At 43.8% G+C, this 19,789-nt stretch overlaps 1 long non-coding RNA gene across 1 annotated transcript; it reads left to right on the top strand.

The window, feature by feature from the left end:
* Positions 1 to 12,760: 12,760 nt before the first annotated feature.
* On the top strand, positions 12,761 to 19,780 carry LOC118206238. Its single transcript, XR_004761167.1, has 3 exons — positions 12,761 to 12,830; positions 17,480 to 17,641; positions 19,707 to 19,780. It is a non-coding gene; the product is annotated as an uncharacterized LOC118206238 (long non-coding RNA).
* The last annotated feature ends 9 nt before the right edge of the window (positions 19,781 to 19,789 follow it).

The raw sequence follows: 19,789 nt of genomic DNA, 5'->3' as shown, positions 1-19,789 counted from the left end.
TCAGATGATCTGGTCCCTGGGCACACATTCCTGATGGGATTTTACCTACACCTCAACCCACAGCAACCACAGTGAGGTGCGCGCATGTTTAAGGTAACAAGCCTTCCATGCCTTGAAAGCAGAGAAGCAAAGATTACAGATGAATTAGATAATGGATAGTGGATTAGAAAGTGGGGCAATATAGGTGCTAGTATAACGAGGTGACAAGGTTAACAGGCAGATGCTGAGGCAGAAATGCATGAAAAGAGCGGTGAATTGTGACAGATTTTAGGAATTATAATCCACAATGCTATTGTGAGTAACGATGTGGGGATGATTGATAAGACGAGAGAATGAGTTTGCTCAGTCATTATTGTGACAAGTGGTGGGAGGGACTGTTCTGCTTTCCCACTCATGTACCCAGTGCCAGTGAGATAGCATTTCTGAATCTTCAGATCCTCGTGTTCGTATGATATTTGCAATGTACTGGCTTGGCCTGCCTGAAATGGGACAGTGTGACAGGAGCCTGTGACAGTCCAAGGTTCATCCCCAAAATTGGACCCAAATGGTCCATCCTTCATGTGGGAAATTTGAGATGCCTGTCCCAGGTTGTTCAGACAGGCAATGGCTTCAGCTTGATCTCTGGGGATGGAATCATCCGTTGGCTTGGAAATGTTTCAGATTTTTATGCAGGTATGACACAGGTGATCCTGATGTAGATGAAGCCTGTGCAGTCACGTATATGGCATTCTTCTTATGTAACCCACCCTTTATGACCACATCATGGGTGACGCGGCATGTTAATGGTTTTGTTTTGCGTTGTCAACACTAGATATTTATATTTATAAAAGTCTGCATAAAATAAATACATGTATATATTTGTGGATTTATGTTTTAGACATTAATGCTTTAGACACAGCCATAACATATAGGGCAGGTTCTTCCAATTATACAATTGCTGTTGCGTACGGTACATTTACAGTTTAATGTTTATGTCTTATTCCAAGTAAAGAACATCTATATTTTCTCCTCCATTTAGATAACAGAAGCCGAATCAGACATAAAGGAACACATTGCATTTTGCACAGCCTGGATTTGCAAGCAGAAATTTTCACATCGTTTCTGTGGCTATGCATGCCCTGTGATAATGAACAGAGCTTTATTTGCCTACCTCAGGGAACCCAACTGAGGGAAATGGATTGTCATTTCAGCTGTTTTCTGTCTTCATCGAGCTGTAAAACTGCATTGACAGTGAACGTGTACAAATCCCAGCCATTTTTCTGTATTGTTCTCATTACTTTCTGAAGTTTGTGTTCGCTGTGATTGACCATGGCAAGTTCTGCTTCGCGAGCATACCACACGCTATGCAAAGCCACAGGTGCAGCTGTGTAATTGAGTTTCCAGACCACAGTAGGTCTTTCTGCCACTCTGCAAAAAGGTATGTCGGAGGAAATTTCCAGTTCTTTACAGCTATGGGGAACGGATGGGGTGGCATATGCTCCTTATGCATAAAACAGTCTGCCGCAGCCAGGTTTGTGTCCAGATGGCCATCTCACGGCTGACCAAGCCATAACCTCCTGTCTTTGTGATCACTGAAGACAGTCTGCTATCGTAATTAAACCAGGGCGGTGTTGTTCGTTTAATATACGTCGGACCCGAGGAAGCAGCTGTTCAGAGAGCAGGTAGCAGGTTGTCATGAAGCTGGGGGTCGGGCGGAGTCACTGGGAAATCATGCTCGTCTCTACGTGCAGTATACTTCCCCCGCGCTGTCGGCGGGAGCTACAAACTGCCATCTCAGATCCCCTCCTGTGCCAATCTGCTCTGTCATAAATTTGCTGCTTCTGTGCCTGAGAAACATACTCGTTATATTACGATTAGCACCAATGATCATTTACTTCTGCCTGTACCCATTATACTGGTAGAGCTCTCCGACCTCAGAGAATGACTCAGTTATATTCAATATCACCAGTCTGCGCTGTCTCGAATTGATAGAGGACGTAGCTGTGATGTGGCTGAGACCACAGATGTTATTGGTTGTTCTAAATGGGGAGGAAAATAAAAAAAAAAGGAAAGAAGGGCCTTTTAAAAAGGGCATGAAAGGAAACCGACTGTGTGGGCTGCATAGCACAAGTCTTTATTTAGTGGCCAGGGCACAGATAGCATGATACAGGGATAGTCATCCTGGATAGTGGCCCTTCTACTGAGGTGACAGGATTTGTTCACTGTAGTGTGCAGCTGCTTCTCTGTGGAATGCCAAGGGACGTGGTAGACATGGTTACCGCAGTGACACAGTTCCCCCCTGTGGTATATTTAAATCCTCCCCACGGCCTCTCCATAGAACTTTGGGGGCGTGGCCACCAGCACTGCTTGCATAATGGTGTGTCTGAGGCCTCCTCTAAATCTGTCTGAACAGCATCAGATGATCTGATCCCTGGGTATTTATTCTTGATGGGTTTTTACCTGCACCTCACCTCTCCAAAGTAACCACACAGAGGTGCATGCATGTTTAAGGTAACAAGGTTTCCATGCCTTCAAAGCAGAGAGGTAAAGATTACAGATGAATGCGTAGTGGATTAGAAAGTGGATCAAAGTAGGTGCTTGTATAATTGGGTGACAAGTTTAACAGGCAGACACCGAGGCAGAAATGCATTTCAGATTAAAAGGCATAAAAAGAGCGGTGAATTGTAACAGATTTTAGGAATTATAATCCACAATGCAATTGTGAGTAATGATGTGGGGATGATTGATAAGACAAGAGAATGAGTTTGCTCAGTCATTACTGTGACAAGTGGTGGGAGGGACTGTTCTGCTTTCCCACTCATGTACCCAGTGCCAGTGAGATAGCGTCTGAACAGAGCCTTTGCTGGTGAAATCATTTCATAATAGCTGAACAAATAATTCTCTGGTCATTCTTTCAGCATTATCAACATTTCGGGAGATATGGCAGTCTGTTTTTTCTGGAGGAGACAATGTGAGGGGGCAGAGTGGAAGGCAAATGGCCACTGTGAAATGGGAAATGTCTGTGCTCCGTTATGTCATCACGATTGCTCACAGCAGCCCACTCGTACATGTCCACCGGCCAGTGGCAGCTTGTGGGAACCGGGACCCAGCCAATGACAGACCTCTATATTGCCAGGTCACTCAAATCGAAAGACCCCGTCTCTCGGGATCAAAGGAATGCTTAGCAAACAATAAAAAAGGGGATCTGTCTGACTCTGAACACACATGCGCTATTTGTGTGCATTTTATTCTGATTTATTTGGGCTCTGGTTGAGCAGCGCATGCTGCTGTACATATGTGTGTGTGTGTGTGTGTGTGTGTGTGTGTGAAACTGTATTGTGACATTCCAGCCATTTTCTCAGGGCCTGAGTTGAGGGTAGTGCCCTTCTTTTCCCATGGGCACATTCTGGCTTTGAGACAGGCCAGAGTGGAGCTACTCCCAGTTCACATGTTGAGGGCGAGCACCAGTGAGAGCCTGAGCCAGCCCTTTGATTGTGAGAGAAGCCGAAGAACTGTCATGTACCTCATGTAGCCCCACGGATGCTTGCAGCCCAAAGGTGAAACCGGCCACCCAGTGCACAGGTTTCTCTTATTCCAGAGCAAAAAACCAATCTGTCCTTTATGTAAAAAACCCCAATACATAAAGGACAGAAATCTGTTGTCAGTCAGTTGTGAGCTGATGCTATTTCATATTGTTTCTCTTTATGCATATTCATGAGGGAGCAACACAATAGCCAGGTTTTTAATTTAATTAAGCTAATGGGGTTTGATAGTGCTGTACTGTGGGACAAAAATAATCTTCCAAGAGCTCAACAGCTACAGGTGCATTTTGTATCATCTCTGTTTCCATTTGCTATTCATATAAAGCTCTGCTCTATTCCCTGCAGCAGACAATAGACGAGGTTCTCATTGGACATTCACCTAAGAGGACTTGAGGAGAGAGCACTGATTCAGGTGGTCTAAATTAAAAGACAGATTCTTCAATGCACAGACTTGGCATGGGTGGGAAATGTTCATTCAGTCCACGCTGGCAGAAGCTATAACCATTCCGACCACTGATATCCACATGTGCTCAATTACTTGAGTACTTGAGAATAGGGATGTCAACAACAAAATAGCATACACAGCCACTGTGGTTACCAAATCCTTTTTTTTACTGCACGTTGCAAATATTTTTCATTGGTCTGTGGGAACATATTGTTTCGCCTTTCAGGGGTCTGATTCATTAAATGTTCCATATGTAGAACATACCTGCATTTAGTTGCTGTTCTGTAGACCACATATTTTGAACTCTAAATCCATTTTAAATTAATTTTATATCCCTCAGTCTTTTACTACGCACACTCCCATTATTTACTGTACAATGTGTGTGTGTGTGTGTGCGTGCATGCATGTGCGTGCGTGCGTGTGTGTGTGCGTGCATGTGCGTGTGTCTGAGCGTGCATGTGTGTGTGTGCGTGTATGTGCATATGCTGAATTTAAAGGAATTTCTGGAAAGGTTTCATGAGGACTTATTTAACAGAACGCCTTCAGTAAGAAGTTGGAAGATAAATTACCACTGGGATCATTCATCCATTCCTCCCACCCTTGCCAAGCCCAACAAGACAAAAACAGCAATGAACTGATACACGATTGTACTGCACAGATTTTTAATATAAAAGTTCTGATTAGACTAATATTTCAGAGTATCCAGAGTATTAAGATGCACAATATAAAGATATATGTAGCTTTTTATTGTAGTCATGTCATGTTTTATATTGATGTTACTACTGCCAGGGATTTTAAAGTAGGAAATTTCATAGTATGATATAGCGTTGTATTTTGGGTCAACTAAGAATTTGGAGTTCAATATTAACCAAAAACAATGAATGTTGTCTTATTATCAGGAACATTTTTTGGAAATAATTCCAATACAAGCTAAATTGAATTTAGCAGGGATCAGTAGATGATTATGAAAAGTCACTTTATAGTTTAGTGGCGCCGTGTTTACCTGAAAAGGTCTGTTTTATTTTTTGGATAACAGCATGTGCTTTTCAGCTGACAAGGCTTGATTGAACCCAGGGTACGTTCTACTTCCAGCGTTCGCTATCGGCCCTTTGATGGATACTGAGGCCAGAGTCCAGGATCGTGTGTGAATGCGTGCAATTCTGCTCTCTCATCCACCACCATTATGCTACTGCCTGAATGTCAGTAAATTAATCAGATTAGAAATGATCTGTGTATTGTCTTCATTCGTCTTAACAGCCAAGAGGAGAGTTTGTCCATCATAAACATCCATGATTTCCTTTGTACAAATGAAGCATGGCATAATTTGAGAATTGAATGTGTTGCCGCCTACTGTGAATGTTACTGAGAGCCAAATAATATCTGAGAGAAAAACATCAAGCCCTGGGCTGACTGTTATGAAAGTTATTTTTTGTCTCATTAAGAGGCCTTCTGTCATACATGCTCTAGTGGCTCTTCTTGTTTTGATGGGTGCTTAAAATATATGATAATTTCTCATAAATGCGAGGTTTGAAATCCACTGCAGAAATTCGGCATGCATTTGCAAGAAAGTGCTATGAACAACTTAGAAAAATATCACTTCTGTTTCCAGATAATATCAAGAGTAATCTTTTCTTCACTCTCATGAATCAGCCTGGATTATAAAGCAAGTGAATTACCAATTAATGATGAAGTGTTTGCACTTGTACCTGCAACGCAGTGTAGCTAACAATAAACCAAGAGACTTGTGCCAAGAATGGATGTAAAGTAAACATAAAAACATGTGATTGCTCTGTGGTTGTACATACACACGCACCTGTTGCTCTTCCTTGGTTTGTTATTTTTTCCATTGGGTGTCAATTAGCTCTTATTGTGCTGTAACGGCTGTTTCCGAACAACAAACCACAGCTACTCCAAAGAGAATGAAACGTCTTGATTAGATGATCAGAATGTTCTGGGGCCTTTTTGTATGGATCGTTTAAAAAACAAGGGATTTGCCCTGCCTGACTGATTCTGGAATCCTCTGCTTACATGGCTCTTTGCTAAGCTTCAACTCTTATGAAAGAGCATGGACTTCATTGAAAATGTATAATATAGAGGAGAAGCTGCCATTTTCTTGAGCCACTGGGCATGATATAACTGAATCCATAACCATGTTTGATTCATGTATTGCATGAAAAAACCCTGGCTCCTTAGACATGCATGGCAGCTGCGTTTTATCTGTGTGCTGTGGTTCCATGCAGGAGCAGAGAGCCCCCACTTTCGCAGACATTATGCAGTCATTAAACAGGCGTCCCAAGCTGTTTTGCATTGCTTGTTCTTTTTTGTTTTGTCTTGTTTGCTGTTTGTATTTTGAAGCTTGAGAATGAAGCGGAGAGGCCCTTTGGTTAACATAATATAAAGCAGAGAGGCCCTTTGGTTAACATAATATCCTCCGGAGCCTAGTGGAGTCACATTATCAGCGGCTAAATATCTTGGAACTGTTGGCCACGGTGCCTCTGTTCCTTCAGCCCCAGTTCCCAGGAGGACTCGCTTCCCCCATGCTAATTGAGGCAATTTCCGTACAATTAGACGTTCTGTACTGGGTTGGGAAATGGGCAGGCAGTCATTTGTGGCATCTCAGAAATGCCCTGTGATATCCTTGCGACGGCACTGCTATCAGGGTGCCCAATCGCTAAATACGCAGGCATGGGCCCGAAGTGGACAGTGGGCCACAGACTACATTCGGTTAGCTCATCAGTGCAGGGAATAGGACTTAATTAGGTGAAGAACAAGAAGAAGGTGTCTATGCAGCCAGTCGCAGTCACTGGGCCTTGTGCCCTCAGCAGTCCTCCTGTCTGGTGCTGCTGACCCTGGATCACTCCTGTGTTGTCCTAGAGCAGGCAGCCCAAGCCCTCAATCTGATTAATTCCTGTCGCAGCCTGACGCTGAGTGCTGTTGATGATGAATTGAGGAGGTAATTTCAAATGGGTACCACTTCACTATGGGATCTGTGCACTGGGATTTTGTTTAATAAGCCACTGAAACCAAGGAAAAACAGAGGAAAATTGCTTCCATGTGCTTGAGTTTTAAGAACCTTGTTGGCTTATTAATGAACAAATAACCTCTCTCGTGAAGGGTTTCGTTGCTGGACTGATATGAGTGGCAGGTATCAATGCTTCCTGGTATAAATACACTGAACTCAACACCCATCACTTCCACATCTCAGCTCTGGTAGTGTCCTGGTCTTTGACTGTGCCCATCATCGCCACCTTCCTTTGTAATCTGTCCATCAGTTTATATCACGTTTCACTCTTCTTATATCCCTCACGCTTTCCTCAGGTAAACCTGCACTTTATTATGAAATTGTCTGTCTTTTTATCCTCCTTGTGAGAAAAGAAAATAAGGAGCCATAATGGGCCTCAGTCGCACGACTTGGAGACGGGAGCTGGCTTGTGTTGACAGCCATTTATCATCGCTGATAGACGGTGTTTAATTTGAGCCTGCGGCGTGAGTCACATAATGGATTCTGCAGTGTTAACCACCGTGACCGAAATTAATGTAATTGGGCCTCCGCTGTTCGTTTTCTCTCCTGTCGACGGTCAAAAATTCGCTTCCTCTCTTAACGGCCGTGTGACGACAATGGCGGATAAATCTTGCTTACTGAGCCGGTGGATAAGCTTGGGTAAACTTGTAAAGCAAAGAGTTGCGACAGAGATCGGTTACTAAGTTAACAGGTTTAGCATGTGCCCGAGCAGTCGTTTCTATGGCGGCGGGAGGCCCCTGGATTGAGTGAGAGTGGCGTGTGGCCGCTGGCTGCGCACACTATGTACAGCATGTGTGTGTTTGCGCAGTTAGCAGGCTTGCTCTGATGGGCCCCGTATCACAAGCATTGTGCCCTCAGAATTGACTGATGCTATTAAGTGGTTAAAGAGCACTAGACCGGGCCTTGTTGAGCAGCTGGGCATTAGACTGTTATTGAAGAGCAGGCCTGGTCCCAGACCCACATGTGCGGCATCCTCACACCTGCTGTAGCACTGGTGAAAACCATGCCTGTTTGTTACTTTAGGTGGTTCCCTCATGGCTCAGATCCCGTCTGGTCACCACCCCCCCTCTCTCCCTCTCTCTCTCTCTCTTTTTCTCTCTCTCTCTCTCTCTCTCTTTGAGGCAAGAGCATAGCAGCACAGGCATGCGCACATGCCATGTCTCAAAGAAGAACCGCATTTCATGTTCGTAAAAATGCGTCTGGGTAAGGGTTTGGAGGCGTGCAGTCTGGAGAGGGACATGTGATCCCGGTTGGCATAAAAGATGGCAAAAATGATGGCATGCTCAGTGGCACAGCTGCTACTGGCTTGGCATTTGCAGCCATTACGGGTCAGTCATCTGACCAGCGCGTTCAGGGGAATTATAATGTGTGTGCGCAGCGTGTGTGTGTGTGTTCGCTGAGGCGGAAGGAATGCTTTTTGTGCTGTTCTCTTGGCTCGCAACTGTAATATATAACCCAATGACAGCATGTGTCAACGCCCCACACCTGCCTGTCCGCAGAGATGTTAAAGATGTCACAGTAGCCTGCCTTCAATCTAGAGAGCTGAGAGTGTCAACGAGATGACGCGTACGGCTCTGTGAGTTTCGGACTCCAGACTCGAACGCCGATGACCACGCTGCCGAGGTGAGCACATGGCGGCCAGCCGTGCCAGCCTTAATGATACCAAAAACACACGCGTGTGTGTGGATCGGCTTGAATGCAGCTGCACTTCAAAGGAAACATACCACCTGTCTTAAACCTGCCTGAGGGGAGCATTAAGGGTCGTATGTTATGAATAAATGCAAATAATCAATAAATAAATGCAGGCTGAAATAATGAGAAGACACAGCACAACAACATTAAATAAGAGCAGGCACCGCTATGAGTCCTGTGGCTATATCATAACTAATTATCCACAGGCACGTCGGTACAGTCGGTACACTTCCCTAGTTCCATAATGGCAGACCATTACAAGCACCTACAGTACGAAAGCACAGCATGCTGATAAACTGCTGAAAGATGGCGGAAGAGCATATGCGTATAGCAAATAGGTGAGCAACCTGCATACGAGGAACCAATCATGCTGTCTGTTTATTGTTTTTCAGCACCCTATAAAAATGGCAGAAGATCCACAGGTTGTGTCATCCTAACATACGAGCAATTAACGTCACCCAATGGCGTCTATGGCTACTTGCATTGCTATCTGAAGTTCAGTGTAATTACCATTGATGGCATTATTCTGCCATTCTGTTTGGAGTGCTTCTGTGTCATGGCTAGCACAACATAGCGGCAAATGGGGTATTCTTTTTTCACGATGTGCAGGACATCACCATGGTTTGTGGCCTTGCGCCATTTGTTGAGCAATCAATGCCTCAGTGACTTTGACCTAAAAAAAACAGATGGAAATGTAGGCACGGTCCCATGCACGCAAACCAGTAATTTATTGATATTAGCGCTGCTGACATTTGGCAGGCGCTGTGCAGACTTCACGGTGAATGGAATAAGAGTAAAGCAGGTGGAAAGCCTCCATGGAGATAAGTCACTCAGAGCAACCATGTGACCCTGGCACATCGACAGCCAGACTCTCTCGCTCTTCCGAAACTCTGAACTGCCCCTGCTTCGGACAAGAGAGCCTTTTAAAGGATCCTCAGGTCTCATGCCTCCTTGTGGAGGGGTCAGAACTGTGGAAAGTTACTGCCTTACACAAACCCTGAAATTACTGCGTGTCCATTTTGTTTGGCACTGTCAGACGCAATTAGCTGTATCTCTCTCACAACACTAAGCAGGGGCTAGATTCATCAATCTGAACGTGGACAATTACTCTGATTTGGGTGCCAAGAATGTTTTTTTTTTCTTTGTACTTCTTTTGTTGCTCTGCAGTGCCAGTAATTACTTCCAGATAGTTTGATGTGAACACAAACTTGATCCTAAGGTTTTGTTGACATGTCCTCAGGACATTGGTTTCTTCACATAATGCGGGGCTATGGAGCCAGCTGCTTATGAAATGTAGCGAGGTGGCTGGTTTGGGGTCCCTGAGTGCTTTGGGGCTCTCTCCAGGTCTCGGCCCTGCACAGTGCACTGAGGTTGGGGCCCAGGAAAGGTCTTTGAAAACAGCAGTTATCGTGCATGGGCTGGATGGGTCTCACCAGAGGGACTGCAGTTCTGCAGGGAAACATCTGTCTTCCGAACCGTTATCTATCAGAGGGCTCTCTGTCAGGCTTTGCGATACCCTGCTCTTGATGTTTGCCATCTGGACTCAGACTCTGAGTACTGAAGCTTGACAGAGCAGTCAGAGGGTAAATACACCATTTCCCCCCATCCCTCCAGGGTTGGTCAGGGGAAAGAGTGATTACACTCCTTCGTAGTAATGAGCAAGCGCAATTCAATCAACAGTTTCAAAAAGCTTGACTCAGCATCAGTTCAGAGCACATTGCTTTCACAAGCAAAGCCCTGGTTGTATCAAATGCGCTGGTAATGAAAGGCTTCTTATTATTCAGTAAATACGTATGATTGCCAAGTCGCATTTAAGCTCTAATGGTCTCTATTGGACTGTGAGGCACTGTTTCCCCATCCCTGATGCTGAGGATTTGGGGGAATGGAACTAGTTTCAGGCAGTTCCTTTCCTCTGGATTTATTCCTAAAGAAATGGATAAATGTGCCCCTGAAAATACAAGCCGTTTAAGTTCTAATTGCATGGTGCGGTGGAGAATTTCTAAATTGATATTTATGACTAATGATCTGGTGAAAGAAGAGCAAGTCTCCCTCGCGGACGTCTTCCCCTGGCTCGTATTCAGAGGGATGTTTTGGCAGCCTGCACCCTTTTGTGTTATTCTTTCTCGGTCAGGAAGGTGCTGCCTCCACAGTAGCAGTGCAGGCACATTGGACAGCAGCTCTCCTGGGCTCCCTGCGGCATGCACTGGCCATTTGTCACTTGTTTGTCATCCGGTGGTCTGCTCGCCGCTGGGGAATTCGCCGTGCGTGTGAGCGCAGCGGGAATCACGCTCTGTCTCCAGGACCCCGGCACGCAAGTCTCCCTCGTCACACGGTTTTGGATGAACCTGTGGATACGACCGCCGCTGCCTTCCTGTGGGCTGCTGAACTGCGCCGGATCTCTGTTCAATCTCAGCCGCTGATGCGTTGACTCCTGCCGGAGCAGGCAGGTAGAAGGGCAGCCATCTGAAGGACCCTGCCTCTGACTGTGGACAGGCCCCGGGATCACTGTGAGCTACCAAGCCTCTCAGCAACTGGGGACATTCCAGGAATGGTAATTATAGATCATAAGTATTAGCATAAATATAGACATACCTACAGTACAAATATACCAAAGAAGAGGTTTACCCAGAATGCACAGCTTTCCTCGTATAGACTGGTACCATAGGAAAAGCACATATTCAGACGGCACATGGCTTTGTGGCCAGGCTAGTCCAAAATGCCCCAGCTGTTTCACGGTCCCGGGGGATGCGCGAGGGTTTCCTGCTGCTCTCGTCAGCCTGGTATTATGTTAGTTGGGCTAAGGATTATGTTTGCGCAATGCAGGCTCCGCTAGGCCTGTGAAGGGGATGAAAGATCTGGGCCCTGGAGAGCCGGCTACTCTATTCCTATCTCTGAGCTTCTGGGTAGAGAGGGAACATTCTGCATACAGAGAATTCTGTTCCCGCTCAAAGAGCGCAGCGACCCTTTATATTGTACTGGGGTTCCAGTGCAGTTTAATTACCTGATATCTTTCCTGGAACCTTCCTGAGTTTACAGACGGCATATCATTCTTGCAAAGACTGGTTGGCATGCTTTTGGGTAATAAAAGGAGTAAGCAGCCAGCCCATAATTCCTCACAGCTTTTATTGCGGGCCTCTACACAAAGGGAAGTCCACACTGTCGTGATGTGTCCACTTACCGAGAAGAATCTCTGATTGAATCATTATTTTTATCAGGGAGGACTAAACCTGAACTAGAAACTTCATTTGGACCATAGCCACTCAAAATAGTTGTCTGGCCCAAAATGAACAAACTTTTTTTCAATTTCTTTGTGCTTATATGATGTTAATATAATATATAATACAAAATATGGAGCTGATCTTAAATTATTCGATTAAACATTTCATCTCTTGAGACCTAAGGCCAAAATCGTATCACTGGTATAAGTGATTTGTTGCCTTTCATTTTGTATGTGTTTCCAATAATGTGAAATGGGGGAATTAGTTTTTTTGTTGCAGACTTTTGGCCTAAAGGAAACATCTGTTTTCATTTTCCCCATAATGAACTCATATCTCCTGCGTGTTTTGCAACATGCTCCCATCGGCAATTAACACCCCACCAACTGCTTATCCCAGACATGTCTGAATGGTCTCCCAGCACATTTCTCTCAGATGGAATCATGGTGATGTGATAATATGTTCGTTATATGCTGATTCATGTTTTGCCAGCAAATTTGTCTGATGTAAGTAAATTGCAATGTCTTCTCAATGTCCCTGCAGCCTTGTGTCAGATGATCCTTTGAATAAACTTGGCATGCCTTGGGCGCCTACCCTGGACAGGCAGGGCCTTCTGGTTTATTTTACACTCGCTGTGGATTGAGTCTTTCAATAATGCTCCTTTAATCTCTGTTCACCATGCTAATCCGCTCAGTGGAGGCCTGCTCCCGACCTGCTTTTTAGTGACTCTGCTGCCCTCTCAAGACTGTAATCCTCAATGCATATGCGCGTTTGCGTGTATGCTCGCGTTTGTTTTTTTGTTTTTTTTTTCATGAAAACCCGGAACTCTGTTTATGAGGGGGAGTGAGTTAGTCGATTCTGAAGAGAGATATTTAAGCTGGGGCGGTGTGTGCTCATGCTTATGAAGAGTGTATTTTGACCAGGTGACATTCACAGTGAGTAAAGTGGCCAGGCCTTGCGAGTGAGATGCACTTGACTTTGAGGACCGTCCAACACGGACTTCGCGGCGGCGGTTGCCTTTTAAATCCGTCTGCTAATCAGCTCGCGCAACCCTCGGTTTCCTGTTGCTGTTTACCTAAAGCCTTCCTATCATTTTCAAAAAAACACACAGAGATACACATGAAAGGAATCTTCAGCCCTCAAGATTGGCAATTACGAGTGCTCTCAGTTGTAAATATCCTTTCCATAGACCCTGCCGCTCCCAGAATAGGTCCGAAATATTGGCTATCATTGTGTCTGAGGACTGAGATGCCTACCTTTTGATTGCTCCATTAATAAGACTCTGCACTGTGACCAGTGTGTGCCATTCAATCTAACAGAGAAATTTCAACGGGCAGCATACCAGCTCGCTTTTTAAAAATACATCTGAAATTACATGAGCAATTGATTCCAGTGGACTGCAGCCATAATCGCATGGAGCTACCAGCCTGCAGTTTGTTTTCCGTTTAATCAGCATTAATGTAAGCTGAGGTTTTGACATCCCGGCATGTTGTGATTACAGTGATCTCGAAATTTGTGTGCGCTGCTTTTCTGTCAAGCAACATATCCTCTGACATTGCGATGATGTGCGACAAGAGGTGTTTATACCAATCAGTGAAGATTATATATAGAAGAGAAGTTTTCCAATGTTAGTATACAATTTAGGCATTTAGCAGATACCTTTAGCCAAAGCATCTAACAAAAGGTCAAAGCCCCATTTCATTAATTACAGATTGATTAATGAGCACTTTAATTAAACTACAATGTAGTGTGTGCTTAATATCTTCTAAATAATTTTATTTCAGGTTGAATTTAATGAATTATACAAAAATTCTATGATATTTTCGTTCACTTCTCCATTAATATGTGCCTTTTATCTGAAAGTTAAAGTCTAGCCATTTAATTATTTGGATACATCATCCTCTAACTATAGCATTTTATTCGCAATACCTAAGACCACCGTGACAATGCTCATTTTTTCTCTAAAGGAGTGACTGATTTAATTGTCGGTGGTTAATTGGTGGGCGGAGACCACAGCAAGCCCAGCAGCTAGATCATACAGCCCTCAAAATGCAAGTCACTCAGACTAATTTACTCATTACTGCAGTTCTTTATGATAGGTGCTTTGTTTAAATTTCATGTATAATGAAGGCAACAGCGTGTGAAGTAATTTAAATGGCAGGGTCGAACCTGACTTGCTTGTGTTTAATAGGAGTTCTTTTTACACACCCTAAGTGAAGCAATTAAGTGTCAAGCAGGACTCCTGTAATTTGAGTGCCTTTAAATTGGTGACAGTGATTCTGAATGAGGATGCTCTATGAGAGCTCATTAGAATTGGTTTTAATCTTCAATTCTTCCTCAGCGCCATATTCTCTGTTGTATACAGAGCCTTCAGATTGCACAGGTTTCCTTAGAAAAGGTTGTATATTTCGAAGTATAAATGTAAAATGAATAACTTCAAACTGGACGTCAATATGTTGCTTATGATTCGTGAGTGAGCTCGTATATCACTAGAAATGGTTTTGTTATGACGATAAGAGTCAGTGTGTGTAACTTCAATCATCTAATGCTCCTTTAGTGGTGTCATGTCCTTTGAATAAAAACAAATTTCTTTTGGGTGCTTGTTGAACTGGAATGTGAGGTAGCCAGATGAGGGAAGTGTTGGGCAGTCAGACCAGGAGACACTCAGTGGGTAACACAGTACATGTCGCACACACATCCCCCAAACACTCAAACCTCATCTTTTCTTATTTCCTTAAGAAGAAATCCCAACTTTTCTTTGAGCCAACAATAGAAACAATCAGGTGCATTTTGATTTCAGCCCTATCTACATTCATCTACCTCTCAGATCGTTTTTCTTTTTTAAAACAATTTTTTTTTGTATAATTTTGTACTTGGACGTTTTCTACCGAGCCTGTAAAAGGTGGTCGTAGTTGATCCCAGCCTCTTAGCACTGGGCCCGAGTAGAAAGGATTTGTTATCTGCACTTTTGATTGCAACCAAAAAAAGACCCAAAAAGTGGCTTTGTTATTGGAGCCAGGGCTGATATGGATCTGGAAGGTAGGGAGCTATGATTGAGCGAAGAGGAGCGACAGCTGGAGGTGCCTCTAGCACATAAACAAGGCAGGTTCAGGAGCAGCAGATGGAAGAGTTTGGGGGCCTCGCTGGGCATGGTCCCACTCTTGTTCCATATGGGGCTAAAGGGAATGTGTTTAAGGACCTGGACCTGCTCACCTTGTGTGAGGTTGCCAGTGTTGTCTATCACTGTAGCATCTTCCCTATCTTTGGTCAGAAAGCAAGATCATTGGAAGAAGGGGTCCACAGTCTCTTCCCCAACTTCCACTGATTCTTCCCCTAAAGCAGAAGTTCAAAGGTGAGAAGGTAGCATTTGGGAAATGAGTGTTTTTAACATTGAGGAGCATCTTTTTTGTAGCGAAGGTGTCGTTGAGGGGTTAAATCGTGCACCCGAACCCTCATCCTGGAGGATGGAGGCACATTCCACAGGAAGTTTACTCTCCACTTCTTCCTTGTCACTTCCTGTCCTCTGTGATTCGTGCTGATTAGCATTGGCTGGGTGGGCAGATAAGGCAGTGAGTGAGGAGACCCCACCAGACGCACAACGCTAGGGGAAGAACTTGGCACGCTATCCCAAAGAGACAGAGAAGAGCCTAGTAAAAAACGCCAATTGACCATTTGTTTGACTTTCGTGGAACTCAAGATTGCAACAGTAGATGCAATCAAATAGTTTGAAAACAATTCCTACCATTTTTGGGAAAAGAAACTGGTAAAATCACTGGATTCCCAGACGGCAGTATCAGCTGTTGGATGATGATGTTTAAAAATAACTGGGTTTGGACTTGGTTTGGGAGACTTATGAGGTGTACAATTTACTAGGCTGAAGTCACTCTTTCAGTCTCTTGACTGTGATTTTCTGCCTTTCCTAATTAATTTTGATTACTTTGCTGCTAATCCTACAACTAAATAGGCATCACCCCTATTGTATTATAGTTATAATAGACAGGTTTACAATATGGTTCTATTGCGTATTGTGTGGATCACAGAGCGTGTTTAAGGAAACGTGCACTGCTGCACGCAGTCTACGTGCAGGTGGGATTAGCAGACGGCCGTGTATGGCGATAGCCACGCAGCTGAAGCATGCTGTCCGCACCTGCCCCGCAGATTGCATCGCTGTCCCTGCTGCTCGCCACCTGCTACCTGGTCTGCCTCCGTTCGCCAAACCCATCAGCAGGTTCTCCTTCTCACAGATCAGAGCTATCCCCACCATCAACAGCAGCTGTCCCACTCCCACTCCCACTCCCACAGCCCAGCCAGTTGTGTGTGCGGCAGTCACTATACCTTGCACGTCTCCCACAACAGCACGGAACCATATTACATCTCACATATCCCTGTGACAGGTGACACTTCGAAGAGCACTGTGAAGCTTCATCTTGCCTTTCCCTGCATGTGTAATACTTAATACGTATTACACAGTGTACAACACTGGTTATATAATTCTTCAAATAAAAAGAAAAAAGCTTTTATTATGACACAAACATTTTATTTTCTAACCTGAAATTATCTTTGAAATGACTGTCATTGTAAAAATGTAATTTCCTCCTCCCTTCGAAAACCTATAATTGAGTCTCACAATTCATATTATTTAAGTGCACAAGCTTTCAACTGCATGATTTATCACCTTGTGTACACACTGTGTTATATAAATTACAGCTTTCTCTGGAAAATGCATTATTGTCCAATTATTTACAGCAACAGAACACATTTATATTCAGTATGTCACCTGCATCTGGATATAAGAAACGAAGGAAATGCAGTACATTTTGGATTTGTGGGGATATGAAATAGATTAATCATGTTTAATTATAAATACAATTATATTATAAATACAAGAATTACTGATATTTGAATTACTTAAGTGCTGACCTGTTGTACCACAGATAATTAGGGGTCTAGCATACAGGCAAATAAGCCAGTGATGTTAAAGCCTTTGGATCACTTTGCACAAGGTGAGGTGAAGAATATGAGACAGTGTAATCGCCAGAAGTCACTCAGTTCATTCAGAGTAGCAGAGAAGCACAGCAACATTCACACGTGAGGAATGGTTTCTTTAGAACAAGCTCTTGGGTGGTTAAAGATGGAATTTGGCCAGAGTTGGCTGTGGATGGTTATTTGAAGTAAGTTTCATTGAACTCTCAAACATCCTGGTTCTGGATATGGTGCAGGGAGGAAGTCTGCCTTCAATTTTCTGCTCGGTTGATTTCTTTGTTGCTCAAAACTGCAGTGTGTGTTCACAAATTTGGAACCCACCGTAGAGACCGCAAATTGTTCTGAGTTGCTGAATGGTAAGCTGTTATTATACAATCCTGTTAACGGCACACTTCAGGATCTGCAAAGTATTGTGTGGGCACCCTGTAGGCTTTCCAGATCTTGTGTCTGCAAGGGGAACGTCTTCAAAGTACAATATCGCCAAAGGGGCACAAAGAATAATTGTAAAATCATGTCTATTGGCTTCATAATCTGAACAATGTCCATGCTGGCTGAAGACCATTTCATTTCATTTGGTAAATTTTCCTCTGCCTGTTTGCAGACCCAAGATCCTGATTGTGGACCAGAGGTGAACTTCCAAGTTCAGAGAAATGCCAGGTCTGGGTCATGCCTGTGGAAATCATTAGGATCCTGACAAATGACTGATGTGATTAGAGCTCGGAGCTCCGTGTGGAGGCGGGCCAAGTCAGGAGTAGCTACTCAGGTATTTGCCGATCACCTCACTCCAGCCCTGGGGATGAGATCCAGATGTGATGGTGCGTCTGCCTGGTGTGTGTGTGTGTGTGTGTGTGTGTGAGTGTGGGTGGGAGGGTGGGCGGGGGCTCTCCATCCCCAATGTGGGTACACCATGTCTCCCAGCTCCCTCACGTTCAACCGACAGTGTGGCAAAAGTACCGCCGTCGCGAGCCAAAGCAAACCAGGGGAAGAGAAGGAGTCTGACAGTCTCGGGCTGGTTTCTATGATTAAGATTAATAGTGGTGCAGGATCCGTTTTTTTCTAAAATAAAGTGCTGTCTATCAACAGCTCTGAAATCATAGACCCTGGCCTTTCAAGGGGGGACCCCTGGGAGCCCTTGGAGGTACTCTGGAGGGTCTGAGGCCAGACTTGATATTCAATGACTATATACATATATAGAATTGGGAATTTAAAAAAACCGTGGCCGTGGCTCAACAATAAGGACTGCCCAATTGCCCAGGGCAAGTAAAATGCTGTGTTGAGACTAGCACTGTAAATCATTTGCCCGGTCAGGCAGGTTGACGTTTCAATTAGTGTTGATTTTTTTTCCAGACAATCCATTCATGGACTAACCTTGCATACCCAAGTCAATATCTTAAGTGTCTCTCCTAAACACCCCCTCAACACGCATTAAAATTGACCCTTTCCACTTTCGCATCTTGCCAAATCTGACGTGATTCAAAATGTTCGGGAAACAAGAATGCGAGGCTTAGCGAATGGGAAAATTTGATGTATTATATCAAGGTCTAAGTGATCTTGATTCCGATTGGCTAGAAGGTATGCATTAAGATGTACAGTAATAATGCACACCTTTGGCAGTCAAATGGTCTGATCTTCGATCCGTTGATACTTTAAATATATACTGTATATGAATGGGGACACTGTCATCCTGGAAAAGCCCACTCCCCATCTGGATAGAAATGTTTCATCATAGGATAAAGGTGATCACTCAGAATAACTCTGTATTGGTTTGCAGTGACCCTTCCCTCTAAGCCACTGCAGGGGTCAACCCAAAAGAACATCACAACTCTTCCAGGTAGTTAGGAGCTCAACAGTATGACAGCTGTGTGCTATATGAATAGATACTTTAAAGTCCTTCATGGTACAATCTGAGAATGAGTGTTATTCTGTCTGCTGTTGTGAACAAAATGACAACAGCACTAATAACGAATTACAACAGGATATGAGTTCAAATCCAGTTTGGAGAAAAAGATGATCACCATCTGCATGTATATCTCTTCAGCTAAATTTTCTATGACGTTGTGCTGCTGGTAGCTAGTTTATCTAGGAATATAATGCAACTCAAACCTTACAAGGTCCCAGGTATTGTTTATCTGTGAATTGTAATCTTCCAGGATGGATATAAGACAAGCCAATTCTTTTTTTTATTCAAATAGTCCAGACTATTTGAAAGGTATTATTTGATAGAACAAGGAGTGTAGTCGCACATAATTGAAAAAAACCCTTCTGGTTATTTCTGTTAGATTTAGTTTAAATTGTGTTATTGGCATTGTCATGGCAGCAGTGTCAAAAAAAACAACAAAAACAGTGCCATTATGTGTACCCTTTGTGAGTAACTCTATGCTCTTTGTGATATTTGCAGAACTCATTACCAGAATTTTTTTTTTTTTAATCCAGCTATTATTTTAATAGCTCTGGCCAAACTTATCTGTCATTTCTGGCTTGCTGTGAAGTTTTTCACACTTGTCTCTTTCTGAGGCCAGCAGAGACTGAAAGAGTTGTTTAGATATTATTTTATTGCATGTAATTATCATAAATCCGTTCAGCAAAGATGTCAAGCCAGCATGTTATGATCAAGTGTACTGGGAAATGAATGGACACAATGAAGGCTACAACCTATGAGAAAACAAACCCGGTCATGAAAACCTGACCATCACATACACTATTGAAGGGCAATTGCTCCACCCTGTGTTCATGTTGGGAATTACAGATATCTCAACAGGTTGTTTTGTGGCTTTTCCTGGGCCACGCTTTCCCACATTAGAAACACTGTGCTCGCTTGTCCTTTTCAGGAATACATCTGTTAATTCCTTGTTGAGAGTGCTCCTGGACAGACCGACAGACAATAAGAATGATGAGGCATAAGAACAAGGTA

This window comes from Anguilla anguilla, chromosome 10 (genome assembly GCF_013347855.1).
Source record: "Anguilla anguilla isolate fAngAng1 chromosome 10, fAngAng1.pri, whole genome shotgun sequence".
NCBI classification, from domain to species: Eukaryota; Metazoa; Chordata; class Actinopteri; order Anguilliformes; family Anguillidae; genus Anguilla; species Anguilla anguilla.
The sequence above is the reverse complement of the archived record's forward strand: the minus strand, read 5'-3'. Positions and strand labels throughout refer to the sequence as shown.